Here is a 14,045-nt window from a genome sequence, read left to right as displayed (position 1 = left end):
CTGCTAGATCTCGCAGAACTGCCAATTGCAGAAGAGAGAAGAGCCTTGGTCTGAGTTTGGCAGCTGTGGGCGTTGGGGGCATGATATCCCATTCCTTGCATCAAAAAGCCCTCCTGTGAATTCCAACAACTGCCTAAGTATTAGGGAGGGTTTCCGAGTATTCAGGAGCAATCCAAAACATTATAGCGTGGCACATACAAGGTTGATGTTACGAGTAGCTTTTTCTAGGAAGGAGCCATGGATCATCCAGGCCCCACTAAGGATGTCAACACTTCAGAGAAGGCTCTTAGAAAATATTTCAGTTTGAATTTGAGGACCTGGAGGCAGAACTCATTCTTCTCCTCTTCCTGGTTCTGATTCTTCCGGTGGCCATTCATTTTCCTCATTTGAATTCCACCTTTCTTCTTTTTCTTCACATTCCCCTATCACTTTTGTGGGGATGGTCTCCTCATTCTGTGAGGACCTTGATGCTCTCTTATCTATTCTTCTTACTTGTAACTCCCCTTTCTTTCTAATTGAGGACTTCAATCTACACTAATCTACTTCCCATTCCTCTATTTCATTATTGTCTATGCTTTATTCTTTTCCTATTTCGCAAAGTCATACTCCTCCACCTCATTCTTCTGGCCCCTCGATAGATATACTTTTTACTTCTGTTTCAACATCTTATTCTGTTTCTGCTCTCACACTCTACGCTTCTTAACATTTTCCTCTCTCCTTTTCAATCATTCTCCCTCCTTCTACTCCTACTCTCCACTCCTCTCTCATTTTTCTCTGCTGCAATTTCTGCTGTTTTCAAGTTTCCTCCATTTCCAAAGTATTCTCTTCTCTTCCCTTCTCTTTTCTTCTCTTTTCTTCTCTTCTTTTCACTTCTCTTCTTCTTTTTTCCTCTCTAACTGTTTACTCTGCATCTGCTCTTCGGTCTTCAAACCTGTGGACACCCTTGATCTTCTCAAGCCTGCTTCCTCTTTCTCTTCCCCACATAAACCTCAACCTTGGATGACCCCCTCCCTCCCACCTGCTGCTTGTTGCATAGGGCTTTGAGGTGTTGGCGTAAATCCAAGGTACTTTCTGATCTTGAACTTTGGTCTCCACTTCATTCCCTTTATCACTTGATGCTACTTTGTGTCCGGCAAACATATTTAAATGATGACTTATTCACTTCCCTTTCTGCCTACCCCTAAAGTCTCTTTCAGAACCTGAACTGCATTTTATCCCCACTTCACCTGACCTTGCTTCCTTTTCTCCCTTCTCTGCTACCGACGTTGCTAATTACTTTTCTTCTAAAATTTCTCTTCTCAGTTCTTCTATTTCCCAATCTTCATCTATCAGCCCTCTTCCATTCTCTAATTCTCAAGTGCTAATGAATTCCTTTTTCTCCTTCTTTGACTTGGGACTCTTACTTTTCCTTTGCTATGCCAATCCTACCTCTGTCCCTAGAGACTCCCCACACCCTGATCTCTCATTTTTATTTATATTTATTTATTGGGTATTTTCAATGATCCTATACAGTAGTGGTATTTCAAGGCACAATGGTGTTTTATGCCTTTTGTTTACCCCTCTCTTGTCTCATTGATCACTGTTCTTTTTGACCCTTCTCTCTGTTCTGCCACATTTACTTTTATGTTCAAGCATGTTTCTATCCTTCCAATCCTCGAGAAACCCTCCCTTCATTTGTCCCCCCACTCAAACCTCCACCCCCAATTTCACTACTCCCCTTTCTGTCTGGACTACCTGAGCATGCTGTCCACTCACAGTCTCTAATTGTGTTTCTTGGCACTCTCCACTGCCCCCTTGTCAATCCATCGAGTGTTCACCAATCCCCCGAAACTACCCTTCTTGCTGTCTCAAAGACTCTTCTCTCAGCTTGTTACACCAAATTGTCTTCACTGATGGTTCTCCTCGACCTATTGGCCACCTTCAATGCAGTTGATCATGCTGTTCTTCTCTCTTCTCTTAAATATCTTGGATTTCTTTCCTCTGTGCTTCACCAGTTTCGCTCTTGCCTTTCTAATCACACCTAATCAGTTTTCTTGGCTGGCCACTCCTATCCCATTTTCCCTCTCTCACTGTGTTCTCCAGGGCTCTTTTTTGGGACTTATTATTATCCCCTATAAACTAGTCCTCTTACTTCTTTTATTTCTTCTTTTGGCATTACCTAGCATCTTTAAGCTGATGACACTCAGCTTCTTCCCTATTTCTCTTCATTCATTGACACTATTCACTCTACTCTTTCTAACTGTCGTCTTGCCATCCAAGCTTGGATTTCTTCTCACTAGCTTCATCTGAATTCTTCCAAAATGGAAGTCCTCTTTTCCCCAGCCCCTCCAATTCCCCCTCATCTTTTTCCCCTTTCTACCTCCTTTCATCCATCGCATCTTCCCATCTCTGCTTCTGTTTATAACCTGGGCATTATCTTGAACACCACCCTCTCATTCACTTCCCACATCGCCTCTATCACAACGTCATTTTCAGCTTTGTATCATCTGCAAGGACTGCCGTTTTCTTAGTTTTGAGACTACCAAGCTCCTCATTTGTTCTTTAGAGTTCTCCCGAAAACTATTGCTCTGGTCTTTTCCTTGGTCTTCCCGTGTACAACATTTCTCCTCTCCTCTATTTATTATGCCTCTATACATGTTTTGTTTGTTCTTTCTCCTGATTATTCTATCTCTGTTTCTCCCAATCTCTTTGTCTTTTATCTGACCCTCGTAATCCTTGTGCCTCCTCCCATTTCCGTTCTTTTACTTTTCTAACTCCTAATCATTGGAACTCTCACCCTACCTCACTTTGCTCTTCTGCCTCCTTCTCTTCTTCTAAAGCCCGGACCAAGACTCACATTCTTTCTTCGCCTCAATTTGCATGTACCTTCATTTACCATTTTTTTATTGTACCATTATTTTTCTTTGTACAGGCATCAGGCACTATATAAATAAAAATAAAATACAAAATACAAATACAGAAATGTGTGCCTTCAACCACAAACCTCAAGAATTATGTCTCACATGGATGTATTGGGAGGTGGAGGTATGCATCCTCCAGGTTGACAAATGTCAGTAAATTGCCTAGACATACAAGTGGTATTGTAAATTGGAGAGCTTCTGTCTTGAATGAAACCATATTTATGAACATGTTATTCTCCTTAAGAATGATCATTTGTCTTGAAGCACCCTATGTCTTTATCAGTAAAATGATGGAGTCAATTCCATTTCCTGATTCCATCCGAGTCAGCAGAGTTATGGCCCTCTTGTCCAGAAATCCTGAACACTGCCCTTCAGGAATGCAATGTTCCTGTGGTCACTGATCCATGGTGTTACTATCAGACCTCAATCAAAGGGGGAGGAAAGGAATGATATGTCTTTCATCAACACATCCTGGATCCAGACACCCACATTCTCCACCTCCCGGATATTGTGAATGTTCTGGAGGCATCCCCCTTACTCTCTTAGGGAGGCAAAAGAGGTATAGAGGTGGCCAGGTGTCAGTAGGGGGGAGCCAGGGTGAGTTTTCCCCTAGTATCTATGAGTTTTATAGTACTTGCCACTTTGTATCATCCTATCTATGTCATTCTCAAAGGGTATTTTGAGGTGCCTGAATGGTATCTGAAGACACCTCTATAGGGGGCAATATGCTTAAGTTTGAAAGGTATGCACACGGTCCTCAGACTCCTTCAACAATGATCTATTATTATAGCCAAAGACTTTCTAACCTGAAAAAAAAAAATTCTTAAGAAGATAGTTATGTGGGGTACCTCACCCTTCCACGCTCTCAGCCAGAAGCAGTGTCTGATGGAGACTTCAGAAATCTTCTGGAGAGCGATAGCCTGAGGATGTTATCGGAGTTGTCAGAGCACAGTGTTATCTCCTTCTTCTTGATCTTGAGAGCATCTCCACAGTCTGCTTCCTCCTTCCAGAGTGAGTTGAGCCTTTCAATGTCTTTAAGGAGGAATTGAGTGGAGTAGGTGTATAGATTGCAGGTATCAGGTAATAGAAATGCGACAAAAATGTTGCAAGCAAAAAAAAAAAATCACTGCAAAAATGCTGCGGTTTGACACGGTGAAGGTGTACCCCATTGTACCATTTAAGGAGAGTGGGGGTTGCGGGGGTGTCCCCCGCTTCCCTTAAATGGTATAATGGTTCCAGGGGTTTCGGGGGTGTCCCCCGCATCATTTACATGATTGTGGCGGCAAAACCACAGCATTTTTGCTGCAATATTTTGTATACATGGCCATTTTTGCCGTGTTTCTAAGACATGGAACCTAGCTTGCATACAAAAGGGTTAATTTATCAGATCCATCAGCATCTTAGAGGGTCTTCTCCACTCTCCCATCCACCTGTGCTGTTGGTTCTGCATTTCTAGTCGCCACTGAGTTGTGGTCTGAAAAGCAAGGCAGGAGGGGAAGATCTTGGTCCAACCTCTGGGAATTTTTGCCTTCTCAAATGTTTTTCACTCCTTGTTGATGATATTCCTTACTCTCTGGAGAAGTGGAAGATCTTAATGGGATTGGGAAACTGCAGTATTTCCCAGAACTGTGGAGCAGATCCATCTTTGCCTAGGGCACCCAGTCTGGGTTGGCGTGGTCAGTTCTGTCCCATCCTGGTGGGCACGTGCTGCCAAGTTGTATAGTTGTGTTGCCCTGCTTCACTGGCAAGGTTTGCCAACTGTCAAATATTTGTATAATTTACACAGTTTTATGTTACCACCTGATTAACCAGACTAACCTGGTAATGGCTTGTCTTGGCTTACCCTGGTGGCCATGTATCAAGAGTGGGACCCACTATAACAAAACGCAAGACAAGAGAGCTGCTGCTGCTAAAGGCAAAACTAAAAACAGCAAGCAAGAGTCAAAATGGTGCGGAGACGCAAGGCGCTCTTATCTACCGTCAATCCACCCTCAATGAATACCTGTAACAGATTGCAGGGTAAATTGAGGAACACATTTTGAACACTGAGAGGGCAATTGAAGTAGCCTCAATCCACACAGGTGACCTGGAGGGCATATTAACTGTTTCATCACGCCCTAACTCTAGTACTCATGAGCCCCCCTGTATATTTTGTGTAACCCACCTGCTGTAGCGTGACCATTGACAGGGGCTTGTCCTCGGGACTGTCTACTGGGGCACAGTCCAAATCCCAGGCAAAAGCCCAGGGAAGAGCAAAATTTACAAGGCCAGCAGATCATCCGCACATACCCCAGAATAGTGCTGGAACACCCATGAATGAGGCAATAGTGTCCACAGAACTAAAGCAACATAACATTCCCAAACCTGCTGCACACTTAGGCACAGCGACACTGGGGGCAAATAAAGCCGCTATGATCTTCCCTCCTGAAGCCGCACCATTGGTGGGAGTTATCACTGGTGTCTCTATTTTGGCAGAAGAGGCAGAGGAGACAACAACCTCATTAATAAATAAAACAACACATTGGATCTACATCCATTTATCTGGTATGAAGATCAATCAGCTGGGCATCTTGATGGCCAGAAGAGCCTTGTGGGTGGGTAACACAGATAAACACGGAGAGGGTGACTTTGTGATTGTAACAGTAGTAACCCCAGCCATGCTGAATTATTCAATCTCCACCCTTGGCTCCATTCGAGTAAATGTATTCCCTTGGTTGCCTTCTATCCCTGCATATTAGTCCTCTGAGCTTACAGCGGGACAATTGTGAGGTGGTAAGAGGGAGGGCAGGGGCCAGCTGCCCACCTAGCACAGGTGAAAGGGGCACTTGGAATGGGGTTGGGGCAGTTATTACATCAAACTCTTTTGGCACCCTGTAAGGTATTGAAGAACTGGACTGATGAGGGGCTTATGATGTCGAAACTCAAAACCCCTCAGGGTCAGAGGGTCAGAGGTGTCTGCTTACCTGGCTGGGGAACTACCTGCCCATTCCTCAGAGCATATGGTCACCATTCCTAGCTGGAATTTTAAGGTCTTTAGGTGTCTAAACTCGAGAGAATGAACGCAGTGGCACACATGAATCTATATGACATCATTTTTTTTACAACAAACTTGGGCTCTAGAACCTGTACTGATGGATGGATTTGTTTCACTTTCCGGTGCATAAGAACAAAAGAGGTTGTTGTTTTGGGGGGTTGGCGATTTTGATTAAATCATCCATGAACTTCCGTATCAGGGCAAGGGAAGATAACATCTCCTGTATTGAATATGTCACTGTGATCCCTGAGCGGGGAGACAAATTACTGTTGGTTTACTTCGATAACAGTCCACACAGCTCAGAAGCCAATCAGCTTGGGGCACTAAAAGATCTGCTTGAGTGTTCTGTTCTAGACCACTTGGATGAGAACACGTTTTTTTTTTTGGAGGGGGATTTTAATGTCAAACTGGGCAAAACGATTCCAACTGACCTTGTTGACTTGGGTGAGGACTTGGCATACAGGATTGCATGCCTCCAGATGTCTGATGACCGGGTGTGCCCCAGCGGCCTACAAGTGAGCAAGTGGCTCATGGAACGGGGAATGCGCTCTCTCAATGGATGCACGCATTTTGAGGTTCCTGCAAGATGACATTCGCAAACGGCCAGGGGTCATCAACCACTGACTTCTTTTGTATCCATGTCCAACATTGGAAGTTAATAGGGGATTTCATGATTGTGCAAGACCTTTTTAGCGACCATTTCCTGCTGAGACTGGTGTTAAGACATGTCTGCCCTAATTTGCCTGTTTTCCTCCCAGTTGGACTTATGCAAAATTAAACCACATTGCAAACACAGAGTAAAATGAGCAAGGTGCGACCCCATCATAACCTAAAACAAAGAAACAAGGACTGCGCTAGGGGAGAATTCATTAGGGCTATGATATGATTTGATTTGATATGATATGAAATGGTATTTATAATGCGCCAATATACACAAGTGTTTCAAGGCGCGACGAGGCAAGGGAGGGGGAACAAAAGGAAGACAGACAACAATCCTACTAGGCCAGGTGTCATTCAGATCGCGCAAGTGCATTGGAAACTATGGCCATTTACAAAAGGTCAGTTGATCTCAGGAAAGTTTTTTGGAGAACGAGGCATGGGAAGAACATTTGGTAGCCGTCTCCAACAAAGACTCCAAGAAATGTTGTGACTTTATCACAGGATGCCCCCCTACAAGAGAGTGAAGCCACATAGGGAAAAGTTTGTGGGAGCTAAATCTTGGTTTGACCACTATTTGTCCCTACATCAGGGTCCGGTGACTAGGGTCAGGGTGTTGGAGACCGATGTTCCTGGGTACGGCTGACTTTGAAGGAGGTGGAGACAGCAGTTAATAAGCAATTGTACAATCGCTCTCCTGATCCAGATGCAGTTCCAGCAGATTTATATAAGGTGAACCAGAATTGTGGACCCCACTTTCCACAATATGCTTACATTCTTTCCTGGAAACAGGTGTTTACCCATAATCCTGGAAAGGCGCAATTATCCACCCTATATTTTAAAAGGGTGACCTTGGAAGCCCTTTGGCTTACAGGCCAATTTCACGGTTGGACAATGCTAATTCCTTTGTTATCAAACACAGGATGAAACCGAATCTGTCTAAAATAATGATTTTGGTTTTTGGTCAAGGAAATGTGAAAACAAGATGGATTCTCAATAACACAAAAAATAGACGTTGCCAATGACTATAACTATCTTGGCCTGACCTTCTGCTATAAAGGAAGCTGTCAGAGCCATATAAAAACAGCAACCAAACAAGTTGATTTAGGATTTCGATGGCTGTTCCACTTTTACTATCGCTATGGCGTTAAAAGGCTTGATAGATGTCTCCTAGTGATGGAGATGACATTCCGGACAGCTGTTCTTTGTGGTACTGAGATCTGTGGGGGACGGGGGGACTACAGCATGCAGGTGTCTTGAGATAATGCAGAATGCCTTCCTTCAGATGATTTCTAGTCTCCCACTGAGCTCACTAGGAGATGTGTTAAGGTTCAAACCTTGTGTTCTTAGCATGACCTGCTAGGACGAAAGGAGGTTTTGGGAGTTTTTCCTAAAGATCCACCTTAACTCCTCAGCTAACCCAAATTTGGGTAAAGCTATGGCAGATTCAATCTGGTTCCTTATTGAGGATCCTCTAAACTGGCTTACAAGCAGGATTGTTTTGCTGAAACGCTAGGGTTGGGGGACGCACTTGCCCTGAGACAACCTTTGAATGGTCACTGCAAGGCCCTTATCAAGCAAAGGGCTGTTGAAGAGGAGTTGAACTCAGGATAGAATGTGTACAGCACTATCTTTAAAATTCTACTCCCCGTCTGTATGATCCAGTGACACTTAATTTTGTAGATGAAATCCAATCTCTGGAATGCCGCAGGATAATATTAATGGTCAGGCTAAATGTCCTTCCATTAAGAGTAAGGATGAGTTGGTTGAGTCTTCATAGGTTATGTCCATCTGGTCTGGGCAGAGAGGAAGATGTAATACATTTTTGATTTGTGGTAGGACTTCTATTGATTTTAGAAAAAAATGTCTCAGGCCAGATTTTTTCAAAATAATATTAGAACATTCTCAGAGGCAATGTTGATGTTTATAGCATAACCAACTAACTAACTAACTAACTAATTAACTAACTAACTAACTAATCTACTATGATAATTGTGATCAAAGTGGAAAAAGGTGGTAAACTCACAGGACACTTTTTTGTGGGTCTCGGGTTTATCATAGGTTCCCATATCTAAGGACTTACAAGTTGGCATGATAAGTGCGCAGGTACACGTTTACAGTGGGTGGGGTCGGCGCTTGAAAACCTATATTGAGTTGTAAATGGACTTTCAACGTGTGATGGAAGGCATATATAGGTTCTTCAGTCACTGGTTTTCCTAGGCACAGTTCTGCATGCTTGGGCATATGTGGTACTGACCCAGCTGCAAGGACAGGAATAGAAAAATACATAAGGGTGTCAAACATGGGTCTTCTGGCATTGACCAGGCCTGCTACGGTCTCTCTATAGCCCATACTCATATTTGAGACTCAAATATGACAGACATAATCATTGTGTATTTGTCATGATGTAAGCCTTGGCAGAATAGTGGGACAACTACAAAGCACCCAGGAAAGGGATCTCGGATTGTTCCTCCTGCTGACAGAATGTTCTTTTATGTGGACAAATCCCATATACACACGGAAATGATGTACTAGGTTTGGACATGAGGAGGTCAGAGAGTGAGAGCTCATGTATCTCCTGATTGTTGCTGTCCAGGGCAGACAGGTAATAATCCCTGTAAAATGTTATTTCTGGTGTATGTTCAAAAGCATTATCACATCCCAGGATGCTAGCAATTTCAGCGGTCCCTCCAATCTAGCTTTGGAGCAGACACTTCACGGACACAACTCTCACTCATGTAAACAACTTCCTCACAAGTCATTGTCATGTCTCATTTCTTTTCAAACTTCGAGGTCTTTGTGCTGCATCTGACAATATTGCCCATATCTCCCTACTCTTCAATCTCTGTCAAGGTTGCATTAAATGCACTGGCCAAAAATGTATCAGCTCCTAGCTTGTTGACCTTCATTTCTTGGAAAACAAGCACTTCCTCGCCCATTACATTTCCTGTAGAGCTTCTCCAAGGTCTTGCCTTTGGCCCTCACTTATCAACACACTTAACACATACCTTATTCGAAAATTCAATTCATACTTTGGCTAATGTTATCACCTCATTGACAATGATATACAAATCCTGTTCTCCTCCCAGTACTTTATCCCACTGTTGAGGCGGGTATAGTTCAGGGGCAACATGTTTTTATTGGAGGTAAGACAATATAGAGCAACACATGTTCGAATCCAAATCCCGCTCTTAGAAACCACTCTCTGGTATTACGCGTGTTGTTAAAGGACAATTATTCATCACTGTGTAGCACTACACTGCCTTATTTCTAAATGTACATAACCTAAAGTGAATCTTCTCCCCACCCCATGGCTACTGCCAATTCCCTTTTCTACTGCCCTATTACCTTTCACTTTGATCTTCTCCCCCACCCACATACCTTGCAGCCAATGGGTCAACTTTGACAGCTGTCTTAAACACCTTCAATTCATTACCTCTGCCCCCACAGCTGCATGGGTCAAACTTTCTAGCATCACAATAATCAGTCACCGCCTCACTTGCCATTCTGCCAAAACTCTAAACTCTACTCAAGCCCTTAGCAAACTGTGCTACTATTACAAACTTGTACCATGGCTCACTCTCCATTCCTCTGCCCCCATCAACAAAATTCAGAACATTGCCACTTGCATCTTCTCCATTATACCTTAATCCTATCACACCTCTGCTCACCAATTCCATGCAGATTCACTCCCCATTTACACCACCTCCCTTTTCAATGTCCTTCTTCTGTTTTTTCATTCTAACTTGTGAAACATTTGTGTATAGGCGCGTTGTAAATGCCATATCATATTATTTCATATCATATCATAACTGCAGACTTGCCGCTGATATCTTCATGGCTATATCCTGCTACTTTACCCCATGCACACACTCAGATCATAAGGTTATCTCAACCATATCAACTCTCACTTCCCTGTAATGCCTCTTGCTTGCACTCATGTCCCCTTCCTGGCCCCCTCCACTGGACCTCCCCTACGCCTTGCAATTATGAAAGTTTCAGCAATGGCAAACTTTAACATCATCACCCAGATGCACCTACACTCTCTGTGTGCATTCTCTGCCGCTGCAGTGTCATTATCACCCCATCACAATGCTAGCCCAAATGTAACTATGTACATGTTGTGTTTTCCGTTAGTCTTACATTGTAACTTGCATCTGCCTGTCTGTATCCCTCTCAATGTTCCAAATCTCTTCCATGCCACTAACTGGTTCCTGTCTCATTCATCATACTTTAGTACCATTTTTGTAAACTTTCCCACTAGGGGGATAGCTACTGCTGCTAATATGACCTTTTATTCAGTGATTAACACACTTCACTTTTTCTAACAAAAGCAAATCGGGAGATGCATCTTGGTCTTTAAAATGTGGGGGGTCTCCGTTTCCTGCTTCACTAAGTTGGTAGAAGAACAAGTTACTTTCTTATATGGTAACATTCTTTCAATGGGGTGTTCCGATGACGTATTCCATATCTATGACAGGTAATCACCACAGCTGTGCTGCTTTGGAAAATTTTCTGCGTCTGCGTCTTGCGTTGATGAGGTCGATACGCTGTCCTCGAGGGCCTCCGTCCAGCCGACGTCACCGGATGTTATAAGTAGGACGCACAACGCCCGTAGCCTCAGTTGTAGTTTTTTCCACAGAACGTGTGGCACCAATCTTCTGCCAGTATAACCACAGAAAGCCTTGCAGAGACGTAAGCTGCAATCACATAGGAAATTCTGTAGCAGGGCATGCTGGGAGGGTAAGATATGGAATACGTCGTCAGAACATCCCATCGAAAGAACGTTACCAGCTAATAAAGTAACTTGTTCTTCGAGGGGATTGGTTCCTCCGACGTATTCCATATCTATGACAGACTCCCAAAGCAGTACCAACGTATGAAGGAGGGAAAAGAATTTAGAATTTGGAAATTTAGAATGCCCAATTAAATTGCAGAATATAGGACCGCCTTGCCAAAGGCCAGATCCTGCCCATGGATAGAATCTAAGGGGTGTTTCTTACAAAAGTATGGGTCGAAGCCCATGTGGCTGCTTCACAAATGTTACGAATGGGAACAGCCCTCTGCAGAGCAGTAGAGGCAGCCACACCCCTAGTAGAATTGGCCAGTAAGCCTACCGGAGGGTCCTTACCCGCCAAGCGGTAACATTCAGAAATTTGCCAAGGTAATCCATCTAGACAAAGTCTGCTTAGTAACAGCTTGTCCCAACCGCCTTCCAGCGTATCCTATAAAGAGCTGATCGTCCACTCTGACCCTGGACATGCGTGATATGTAGAAACTTAAAGCTCTCCTAGTATCCACCCAATGGAGCCTCTCCTCTTCCTTACCAGGATACGGAGAAGGATAGAAAGCCTGGAAGAATGACCTTCTGGCTTAAATGAAATTCTGATGCAACTTTCGGAAGAAAGGAAGGATGAACCTTATGGACAACCCTGTCCTTATGAAACACTGTGAAGGGTGGCTTAACAGAAAGTGCTTACAACTCACTCACTCTGCGAGCGGATGTAACCGCAACTAAAAATACAGTTTAAGGTTTAACAGTCTTAAAGGACAAGAATGTAAAGGTTCAAATGGAGCACCCAATAGGAATTTTAGAACCAGGTTCACATCCCAACCGAGCACCTGGAAAGGTGACAGTGGAAACACATTAGTGAGCCCTTTCAGAAACTGAGAAATTAAAGGAATCTTAAAATACGAACACTCCTCAGACGAGTGCTTAAATATGGACAGCGCCGCCAGGTAACCTTTAATGGTACCCACTTGCAGGCCCTTGTGGGCTAAGGAAAGCAAAAAAGACAGAACCACAGGAATGGCACCTGAAAAAGGATCTACATTCTGAACCCTGCACCAGTCGCAGAACTTTCTCCAACGGCAACGGTATAGGGATTTTGTTGCAGGCCGTCTGGCCAAAAGCAACACCTCCATCATGTCTTCAGGGAGGTCCCAATCCTTATACCTCAGCCTTTCAGAAGCCAAGCGTGAAGGTTGAGGGATCTGACCTCTGGATGGAGAACCTGACCCCCCTCCCGTGAGAGCAGATCTTCTCGGTAGGGAAGACGGCGTGGAGGGCAGATGGACAAGTCGAGAAGGTCCGGGTACCACGTTCTCCGGGCCCATGCCGGAGCAATGAGGATCATCCGGAACCGAACCTCCTTAACCTCTGCAGCACTTGCGGAATGACAGGGACTGGAGGAAATGCGTACAGCAGTGGGAAGGACCACTCCACCACGAACGCGTCCCCTAAGGCTCCTCTTGGAGGAAATTCCCGCGAGCAGAACCTTTCGCACTTCCGGTTGACACTGGTGATGAAGAGATCCACTTGTGGGGTCCCCCAAAGAACGAAGATCTCCAGGAGAATCTCCTGAGCCAGCTCCTACTCGTGAGAGATTGTGCTCTGCCTGCTCAGAGCGTCTGCCATCTCGTTTTCGTCTCCGGCCAGATGAACCGCTGAGATCGAAATTTCCTGCTGCATGGCCAAGAACCAGAGCTGCACTGCCTCTCTGCACATAGGAAGTGACCCTTCTCCGCCTTTTTGTTAAGGAAGTGCATGGCCACTGTGTTGTCCATCAGAATCAGGACATTCTTCCCTCCCACAGTCGGCAGAAAAGCCTTCAGGGCAAGCCTGACAGCCCGCAGCTCCAATAGATTGATATGGAGTGTGGACTCCGACGGAGACCAACGACCACCGACTGTCAACTCGTTGGCATGCGCTCCCCATCCCGTGAGGGATGCGTCCGTCACAATCGTCACCTCCAGCCAGGGTAGCCAAAACGGAGCCCCCTTCATCAGATTGCCTTCAATGGCCCACCACAGAAGGTCCTGGGCGACCGAGGGCAGCACCTGAACGGGATCCAACATCCTGTCAGAGGACTGTGACCACTGCAGAGATCTCATCTGCAGCCGTGCCTCTGGCACCAGAAGAATGCAGGATCCCATGAGGCCGAGCACCCTCAAGAACTCGAACGCCGGGAGACTCTGGGCCTGTTGAAACTTGTGCACCATCTGCAGAATGTGATGAGCTCTCACCTGGGGAGGCGAACACAGCCCCAGAGATGTGTCGTGCACTGCTCTGATGTACTGGAGCCGCTGTGTTGGCGTCAAGTGGGACTTCTTTAAGTTGAGGGAGAAGGCCAGCCTGTGAAGGGAGTGGCAAGGTGACTGACAGATGATCCAAGACTTGCTTGGGAGAGCATACCCTGATCAACCAATCGTCCAGGTAGCGGTAAATGTGAATCCCCCCTTTCCTGAGATACACTGCCACCACCACCATGAGCTTGCTGAAGACCCTAGGGGCGGAGGACCTGAAACTGAAATTGCGAGTCGCCAACCACGAACCTCAGGTTCTTCTTGTGCTTGGGATGAATCGACACATGAAAATAAGCGTCCTTGAGGTCGAGAGACACCAACCAGTCCTGAAGTTGAAGGGCCTGGAGGACTTGAGAGAGAGTAACCAT

Source organism: Ambystoma mexicanum, chromosome 1p (genome assembly GCF_040938575.1).
Source record: "Ambystoma mexicanum isolate Mex_15411 chromosome 1p, UKY_AmexF1_1, whole genome shotgun sequence".
In the NCBI taxonomy this organism is placed as follows: domain Eukaryota; kingdom Metazoa; phylum Chordata; class Amphibia; order Caudata; family Ambystomatidae; genus Ambystoma; species Ambystoma mexicanum.
The sequence above is the reverse complement of the archived record's forward strand: the minus strand, read 5'-3'. Positions refer to the sequence as shown.